A 9,461-nucleotide genomic window follows, 5' to 3' on the forward strand; every position below is an offset into this window, starting at 1 on the left:
GCTCACAAGACCATGTACTCGATTCATCCGGGTAGCACTAAAATGTATAGGGACCTGAAACCCTACTACTGGTGGCCGACGATGAAGCTTGATGTTGCAAAGTATGTGGCCGAGTGTGTGACTTGTGCGAGAGTCAAGACACAACATCAGAAACCGTATGGGAGTTTAGAACCTTTGCCTGTGCCTATGGGTAAGTGGGAAGACATTGCTATGGATTTTGTCACTAAACTGCCCAGAACAAAGAATGGTCACGACATGATTTGGGTGGTCGTTGATCGATTCACTAAGAGTGCGCATTTCATAGCGGCCAAGGAGAAATGGTCTATGGAGAAGCTTGCGAATTCTTACGTGAAGGAAATTGTGAGGCTTCACGGTGTTCCGTTAACGATTGTGTCGGATCGTGATAGCCGTTTCACATCGAGGTTTCGGAAAAGTCTACAAGATGAATTGGGTACCAAGTTGTGTTTAAGTACAGCTTACCATCCGCAGACTGATGGTCAGAGTGAAAGAACGATACAAACACTTGAAGATATGCTGAGAGCATGTACTCTGGAATTCCTAGGTAATTGGGATGAACATTTACCGTTGGTAGAATTTTCCTATAATAATAGTTTCCACTCGAGCATTAAGATGGCACCGTACCAAGCTTTGTATGGACATAAGTGTCGTACGCCGTCTTGTTGGCTTGAGGCTGGGGAAAAGCAGTTTATGGGACCGGAGTTGGTTCATCAAACCGCTGAAAAGTTGAAAATAATTAGGGAAAGAATGTTAGCAGCTCAGGATCGTCAAAAGAGCTATGCTGACAAGAAGTGAAGACCGATGACTTTTGAGGTTGGAGATTCGGTTTTGCTTAAAGTCTCGCCGTGGAAGGGACTTATAAGATTTGGTAAAAGGGGAAAGTTGAGTCCAAGGTTTATTGGAACGTTTAAAGTTCTTCAGAGGATTGGGAACCAAGCTTACAAGCTCGAATTACCAGAAGAACTGAATGGAATTCATAACACTTTTCATGTGTGTTATTTGAGGAAGTTCACGGGAGAAGTTCCCGACATAATTCCAATCTATGAATTGAGAATTGATGAGAACAAAAGGTTGATTGAGGAACCAAAGCCAATTGTTGACCGAAAGACTAAGAAATTGCGACGCAAGATGGTTGGGTTAGTGCTTGTCCGGTGGAAACACACGAATGGGCCGAATCTCACCTGGGAGACGGAGAGTGACATGATGGGTCGCTATCCGCATTTGTTTGTTGATGTGTGATTCCGGGGACGGAATCATTATAAGGTGGAGAGAATTGTAACGCCTGTGTTTCCGGGCTTGCCATTTTTAGCAATGTAATAGTCTAGGTTAACCTTTGTAACCCATTTTGAAATAATAAGAATGTATTATTTGAGTATTATGTGTTTTGTGCTTAATTGCTTAATTATGTGGCCTGATTAATTAAGAATAAAAATAAGCGTCAAAATTTAAGTGTAAAATAAACTTAATATCTTTGGTTAATGTTGTAGTAGTTGAAACGAGGTTTCCGAATATATATAGAACGCCCAAATCTGACTTCGTATGAGGAAGTTACGATTTATCGAAGTTTCGACTTAGCGATGTGCAGCCTGAAATACTCGATTTGTGATCGAGCGGTTTTTAGCCGAAGAAATCTAAATGAGAATCGAAGATCTCATTGTTGGTATCGAAGCGATAAAAAGTTAGGCGAGAACGGACGTCAAACGAAGAAGTTATGAATTTATAACGAAGTTTTTCTGTCGCGGCCTATTAAAAATAAATAATAAAAATAAATCAAAATTAGCCGACGGAGTCTAAACGAAAGTTGTAGAGCGTAGTCTCACCTTTCCGTGGATATAAAGAACGTCGAAAACGGAGTTCGTATGAAGAAGATATGAATTTCCGAAGTTTGATAAATAAATTGTATTTATTTTTAAATCAAAAATCCGGCATTATCCGAGGCCGAGTCACCAGTCCGATCCGACGTACGCCCCGCGTACTCCGAGAGTGTCGACACTTCGGATGACGCATGCAGTGACGATTTCGGAAGCAGTACGCGCTGCGTACTGCAGTACGCCCCGCATACTCCGAGGCTCCAGCCTCTACAAAAGGGATCCGAAGGCAGCCGAGAGTTTTGTTCATTTCTTCTCTTCTCTCTCCCGTTTTGCATCGTTTTGCGTGCCAGAAATACCCCGATGCCCCGGTATCATACTCTAGCCTCGAGGCAAGTCCCGAGATCCCGAAGATCTCGAGAAGTGCGGTTCCCGAGTCGAAGCTCTGCCCGCGAGAAGTTCGATTTTTGAGGAGATCTTCCAGATCTGCTGTGGATTACTAATTCTGCAAGTCGTAGTGCTGTCCGATCATCTTCTGATCAAGTGAGTGTATACTACCTTTCATAAACACGATAATAATACAAGTGCGGTTTGAATGTATTAAGTAAATTGTGGTTTATATGTGTGAGGGTATAGTTACTTTCTTCTAACGAGTAACTATGAAGTATTTTATATGATATACTTGTTATGTGTATATTTTGTGATTGTATGCGTGAATGGATATTCACTTTATTCTATCTCATAGATCTGAGTTGTTTTCTATGGAATACGTGTTATGTGGTACGCCTCATCTGTTATCTGGAATATATACTGAATGAAAATGATATACAAGTTTTAAACTATGTATGAAAATATATATTTTTGTCTACTAATATGTTGGGTAGAACATGGGTAGATAGTTGGTGTGTAATAAACAGATGAGAGGCCTCGATGTTGTTGTTGTTGTTGATCTAGTTATTCAGCGGAGTATGGATAACGACCACGGACTCCTTCTAGACAGTCCAGTGGAACACTAGCAGGTTCATAACCTGTAGGTGTTGTGAACGATGTGTTCACCGGTGTACTCTATCCCCCTCATGGTTGCCTTTAGGATATCTATTGTTGAGGAAACCCCTTCGCAGTGATGTCCGTCCCGATGAAAATCCTAGATTAGGTCCCTTGAGATAGATGTTGTTTTAGGGACGTAAAGTGAGGATAACGGGAATGGGTAATCGGGATAGTGATTGGTTGGTGAAATTAAATATAACTTATTTATTGTGGGTTGAAAACCCTATATGCTCACCAGGCTCCCAAGCCTGACCCACTCAGTTTTATTTGTATTACAGGAAGTGGCACAAGGGCGTAAGATGGATGGATCATCTTGTTGTTTTGTTTACAAGTCCGTATATGTATATATTTGTTGAATGACTTGTAATGTTATCGTTTATGCTTTATGGTCTGTATCGGAACATGACATCCCGAGTTTTGATTATATAATGAAATGCATCTCTTGATGAAATGCTTTGATAAATATTATTTTATCATGTTTTGTTTTGGGAACAAATTCCGCAACTCTTTCAAATCAAAAGGATTTACTCTGAAATTATTTAAAAGCATAAATGAAAATCGGTCTTTTCTGGCCGAGATAGTGGGGATGTCACAGTTGGTATCAGAGCATTAGTTTAAGCGAACTAGGAATTTGTAGGATTTCTAGACTTAAACTTAGAATGCTAAGTGGAATTTTGAGATGTGTGTCTGTTGGATTTTAGACACGAGCACTAGTTTATTTTAGGAAAGTTGCCTGAAATGCTTTTATGTGCTAAATGTTATATGTTGCCATATATGATATTAATTGTTAGGATCTACGGTCTGTTGCCGACCGGATCTGGAAACCTTATGTGTGTAGGATTCTAAGCGTGCGTCTACGTCACTAGAACTAGCATGTAAACGTTTCGGAGTAATAAGGATGATTTGAATATCTATCGTGAATAAGGATCTAATTTCACCTTATTCGGTGTGTAGATCAAAATGGTGAGAACAAGGAGTGGCGTTGGAAACGCGGATGAAAACAGGAATCAACCGCCAGTGATTGAGCAGATACCTGTTGTAGCAGCAGCACCAGAACCAATAACAATGGCTGCGGTGCAAGCCATGATTCGGGTTATGCTAGCCGAACAAAGGGAGGAGATGCGACAAATGTTGCATAATAATAGGGATGAATCTGTCATACCTATTGAGGAACCTGAATTGATTCCCGAGCAATCGGAGGAAGGGAACAATAGTCGCATGGTGAGTCAAGTTGGGACTCAAGAGGAACGAAGGAACGATCCAGAAAGGAGAAACAACAAGGATGGGCGAATGTACAAGAACTTCTTGGGCGCCAAGCCGCCAAGTCTTTCTGGGAGCCCAAAACCTGTTGAGATAATGGATTGGATCTCCGAAACGGAGATGGTATTTGAAAGTTGCGACTGTAGCAACAAACAGAAGACCGTCTTTGCGGTTAGACAACTGAAGACTGGAGTCTTGAGTTGGTGGAAGTTGTTGGCAGATACTATGCCACGAGGAGAAGCCCTGAAAATGTCATGGGAGGAGTTCTTGGAACAACTGAGGGTGCAGTATTGTTCAGAGATAGATCTGATTGATCTAAACAATGAGTTTCAAAACTTAAAGAAGGGGAAGATGAGCATAGATGACTATGCTACTGCATTTACTAAGAAGATGAAGTTGTTTCCGTACCTAGTGCCAACGGAACTCTCCAAGATTGAGAGGTTTGCTAATGGACTGCCTGCCGACTTTGGTCCGACAGTCAAGATGGCAACTACTCTGAAAACGGTTGTTCGTGCAGCTAAGAATGTGGAGGTCCAGCAGAAGGAAAAGGGTCTGGAAAGGATAAATGTTGGATAAAAGAGGAAGTTCGATGGAACTTCAGGGTCCAACAAGAAAAACAAGTTCTCGAAGTCTGGTTCGAGGGGAAGTGGAGGTGAAGCGAGATGGTGCGACAAATGTAAGAAGAAGCATCATGGAAAATTTGAGGTGGCGAACACATGCTACAAGTGTGGAAAGCCAGGGCACTATGCCAATGAATGTACCCTCACAAAGAAAGTTTGCTATGGTTGTGGTGAGGAGGGTCATATGTCGAGAGACTGCCCGAAGAAGAAGGAGGCAGCTAGACCCAACATTCCGCCAAAGCCAAAGGCGAGAGCATTCCAGATGACACTGGAAGCTGCTAAAGATGAGGCTGATGTCGCTTCAGGTACCTTTCTCGTTAACGAATTGCCTGCCCAAATTTTATTTGATTCTGGAGCCAACTACTCCTTTATATCGAATGAATTTGGTAGAAAGCTAGCTTTGCCTGTTGTTAGACTAGATAATGCCTTATTAGTCGAAGTTGCTAGTGGCAAGTTTGTACCTGTTAGCTATCGCATGAAAAACATCTTAATTGATCTGAATGGGAATAAGTTCCACGAGGAATTATTGCCTATCCAACTTAATGGTTTCGACATCGTATTGGGAATGGATTGGCTTAGCGCCCACGACGCCGAAATTTTATGCAAGAAGAAAATAGTCAAAGTAAACCCGCCTGGGAAAGATTCGTTTATGGTGTATGGAGATAAACGCAGAGTGAATTCTGGAATCATTTCATTGATGAAAGCCAGAAAATGTTTTACCAAGGGGTGTACATCATATTTAGCATTCGTGATTGATGCTAAAAAGGAAAAGAAGGTGATGCAGAATATTCTAGTGGTGTGTGATTATCCGGAAGTATTTCCCGAAGATCTTCCTGGATTACCACCAGATCGACAAGTGGAATTCCGTATTGACTTGTTGCCAGGAACGACGCCAATTGCAAAAGCACCTTATCGATTAGCACCGACGGAGATGAAGGAGCTAATGATGCAACTTCAGGAGTTATTGGACAAAGGTTTCATTAGACCGAGTTCATCACCCTGGGGAGCTCCGGTGTTATTTGTAAAGAAGAAAGATGGAAGCATGAGAATGTGCATTGATTACAGAGAGCTGAACAAGGCAACAATAAAGAATAGATATCCGTTGCCTAGGATTGATGACCTGTTTGATCAATTGCAAGGTTCGAGCTATTTCTCGAAGATCGATCTAAGGTCAGGATATCATCAGCTAAAAGTAAGAGAGCAAGATATCGAGAAGACTGCATTCAGAACTAGATATGGACACTACGAGTTCTTGGTTATGTCGTTTGGACTAACCAATCCTCCGACAGCATTCATGGATTTGATGAATAGGGTTTGTAATCCTTTCCTTGATAAATCCGTGATAGTGTTCATAGACGACATTCTGATTTACTCGAAAAGCCAAGAGGAGCATGGCAGACACTTGCGAGAAGTGTTAGAAGTCTTGAAGAAGGAGAAGCTGTATGCTAAGTTCTCCAAATGTGATTTTTGGATTCGTGAAGTCCAATTCTTAGGTCACGTGGTCAACCAAGAAGGGATAATGGTTGATCCAGCGAAGATCGAAGCTGTGATGAAGTGGGAGCAACCGAAAAGTCCCACGGAGATCCGAAGCTTTTTAGGATTAGCCGGGTATTACCGAAGGTTTATCCAAGGCTTTTCTTCGATTGCTTCTCCGTTGACAGCTTTGACCCAGAAAGGAGCTACTTATGCTTGGAGTGAGAAGCATAAGGAAGCATTCGAGAAGCTAAAGAAGAAGCTATGCGAGGCGCCGATACTTTCTCTACCCAATGGAGTTGAAGACTTCGCTGTCTATAGCGATGCCTCTGGGGTTGGATTGGGTTGTGTTTTGACCCAAAGAGAAAAGGTGATAGCATATGCGTCTCGACAGCTGAAAGAGCATGAAAAGAACTACCCGACTCATGATTTGGAGTTGGCAGCGGTAGTTTTCGCTCTGAAAATATGGAGGCATTACCTCTATGGCACGAAGTGCAAACTTTTCACTGATCATAAGAGTCTCCAATATCTCTTTAATCAGAAAGAATTGAATATGAGGCAACGACGCTGGCTAGAATTACTTAAAGACTACGACTGCGAGATACTTTACCACCCCGGTAAAGCTAATGTTGTTGCTGATGCTCTCAGTCGGAAAGTCAATCTTGAAAGGAAAAGGCCAAGAGCGTTGAGAATTGAAGTTGTCTCGACTATTTTGGAAAGTATAAAGAAAGCTCAGAGCGAAGCTTCTGAGAAGAATGACAGAAAGGAGGAACGTTTGGGCAAAACGTTGGTGTTCGGTGTAAACAGTCATGGACTGAAGGTGTTCCAAGATCGGATTTGGATACCTAAGACAAGAGGATTCAGAGATCTTCTGATGGAAGAAGCTCACAAGACCATGTACTCGATTCATCCGGGTAGCACTAAAATGTATAGGGACCTGAAACCCTACTACTGGTGGCCGACGATGAAGCTTGATGTTGCAAAGTATGTGGCCGAGTGTGTGACTTGTGCGAGAGTCAAGACACAACATCAGAAACCGTACGGGAGTTTAGAACCTTTGCCTGTGCCTATGGGTAAGTGGGAAGACATTGCTATGGATTTTGTCACTAAACTGCCCAGAACAAAGAATGGTCACGACATGATTTGGGTGGTCGTTGATCGATTCACTAAGAGTGCGCATTTCATAGCGGCCAAGGAGAAATGGTCTATGGAGAAGCTTTCGAATTCTTACGTGAAGGAAATTGTGAGGCTTCACGGTGTTCCGTTAACGATTGTGTCGGATCGTGATAGCCGTTTCACATCGAGGTTTCGGAAAAGTCTACAAGATGAATTGGGTACCAAGTTGTGTTTAAGTACAGCTTACCATCCGCAGACTGATGGTCAGAGTGAAAGAACGATACAAACACTTGAAGATATGCTGAGAGCATGTACTCTGGAATTCCTAGGTAATTGGGATGAACATTTACCGTTGGTAGAATTTTCCTATAATAATAGTTTCCACTCGAGCATTAAGATGGCACCGTACCAAGCTTTGTATGGACATAAGTGTCGTACGCCGTCTTGTTGGCTTGAGGCTGGGGAAAAGCAGTTTATGGGACCGGAGTTGGTTCATCAAACCGCTGAAAAGTTGAAAATAATTAGGGAAAGAATGTTAGCAGCTCAGGATCGTCAAAAGAGCTATGCTGACAAGAAGTGAAGACCGATGACTTTTGAGGTTGGAGATTCGGTTTTGCTTAAAGTCTCGCCGTGGAAGGGACTTATAAGATTTGGTAAAAGGGAAAGTTGAGTCCAAGGTTTATTGGAACGTTTAAAGTTCTTCAGAGGATTGGGAACCAAGCTTACAAGCTCGAATTACCAGAAGAACTGAATGAAATTCATAACACTTTTCATGTGTGTTATTTGAGGAAGTTCACGGGAGAAGTTCCCGACATAATTCCAATCTCTGAATTGAGAATTGATGAGAACAAAAGGTTGATTAAGGAACCAGAGCCAATTGTTGACCGAAAGACTAAGAAATTGCGACGCAAGATGGTTGGGTTAGTGCTTGTCCGGTGGAAACACACGAATGGGCCGAATCTCACCTGGGAGACGGAGAGTGACATGATGGGTCGCTATCCGCATTTGTTTGTTGATGTGTGATTCCGGGGACGGAATCATTATAAGGTGGAGAGAATTGTAACGCCTGTGTTTCCGGGCTTGCCATTTTTAGCAATGTAATAGTCTAGGTTAACCTTTGTAACCCATTTTGAAATAATAAGAATGTATTATTTGAGTATTATGTGTTTTGTGCTTAATTGCTTAATTATGTGGCCTGATTAATTAAGAATAAAAATAAGCGTCAAAATTTAAGTGTAAAATAAACTTAATATCTTTGGTTAATGTTGTAGTAGTTGAAACGAGGTTTCCGAATATATATAGAACGCCCAAATCTGACTTCGTATGAGGAAGTTACGATTTATCGAAGTTTCGACTTAGCGATGTGCAGCCTGAAATACTCGATTTGTGATCGAGCGGTTTTTAGCCGAAGAAATCTAAATGAGAATCGAAGATCTCATTGTTGGTATCGAAGCGATAAAAAGTTAGGCGAGAACGGACGTCAAACGAAGAAGTTATGAATTTATAACGAAGTTTTTCTGTCGCGGCCTATTAAAAATAAATAATAAAAATAAATCAAAATTAGCCGACGGAGTCTAAACGAAAGTTGTAGAGCGTAGTCTCACCTTTCCGTGGATATAAAGAACGTCGAAAACGGAGTTCGTATGAAGAAGATATGAATTTCCGAAGTTTGATAAATAAATTGTATTTATTTTTAAATAAAAAATCCGGCATTATCCGAGGCCGAGTCACCAGTCCGATCCGACGTACGCCCCGCGTACTCCGAGAGTGTCGACACTTCGGATGACGCATGCAGTGACGATTTCGGAAGCAGTACGCGCTGCGTACTGCAGTACGCCCCGCGTACTCCGAGGTTCCAGCCTCTATAAAAGGGATCCGAAGGCAGCCGAGAGTTTTGTTCATTTCTTCTCTTCTCTCTCCCGTTTTGCATCGTTTTGCGTGCCAGAAATACCCCGAAGCATCGGTATCATACTCTAGCCCCGAGGCAAGTCCCGAGATCCCGAAGATCCCGAGAAGTGCGGTTCCCGAGTCGAAGCTCTGCCCGCGAGAAGTTCGATTTTTGAGGAGATCTTCCAGATCTGCTGTGGATTACTACTTCTGCAAGTCGTAGTGCTGTCCG

This window comes from Lactuca serriola, chromosome 2, assembly GCF_051521515.1.
Source record: "Lactuca serriola cultivar US96UC23 chromosome 2, Lser_US96UC23_V15, whole genome shotgun sequence".
NCBI classification, from domain to species: domain Eukaryota; kingdom Viridiplantae; phylum Streptophyta; class Magnoliopsida; order Asterales; family Asteraceae; genus Lactuca; species Lactuca serriola.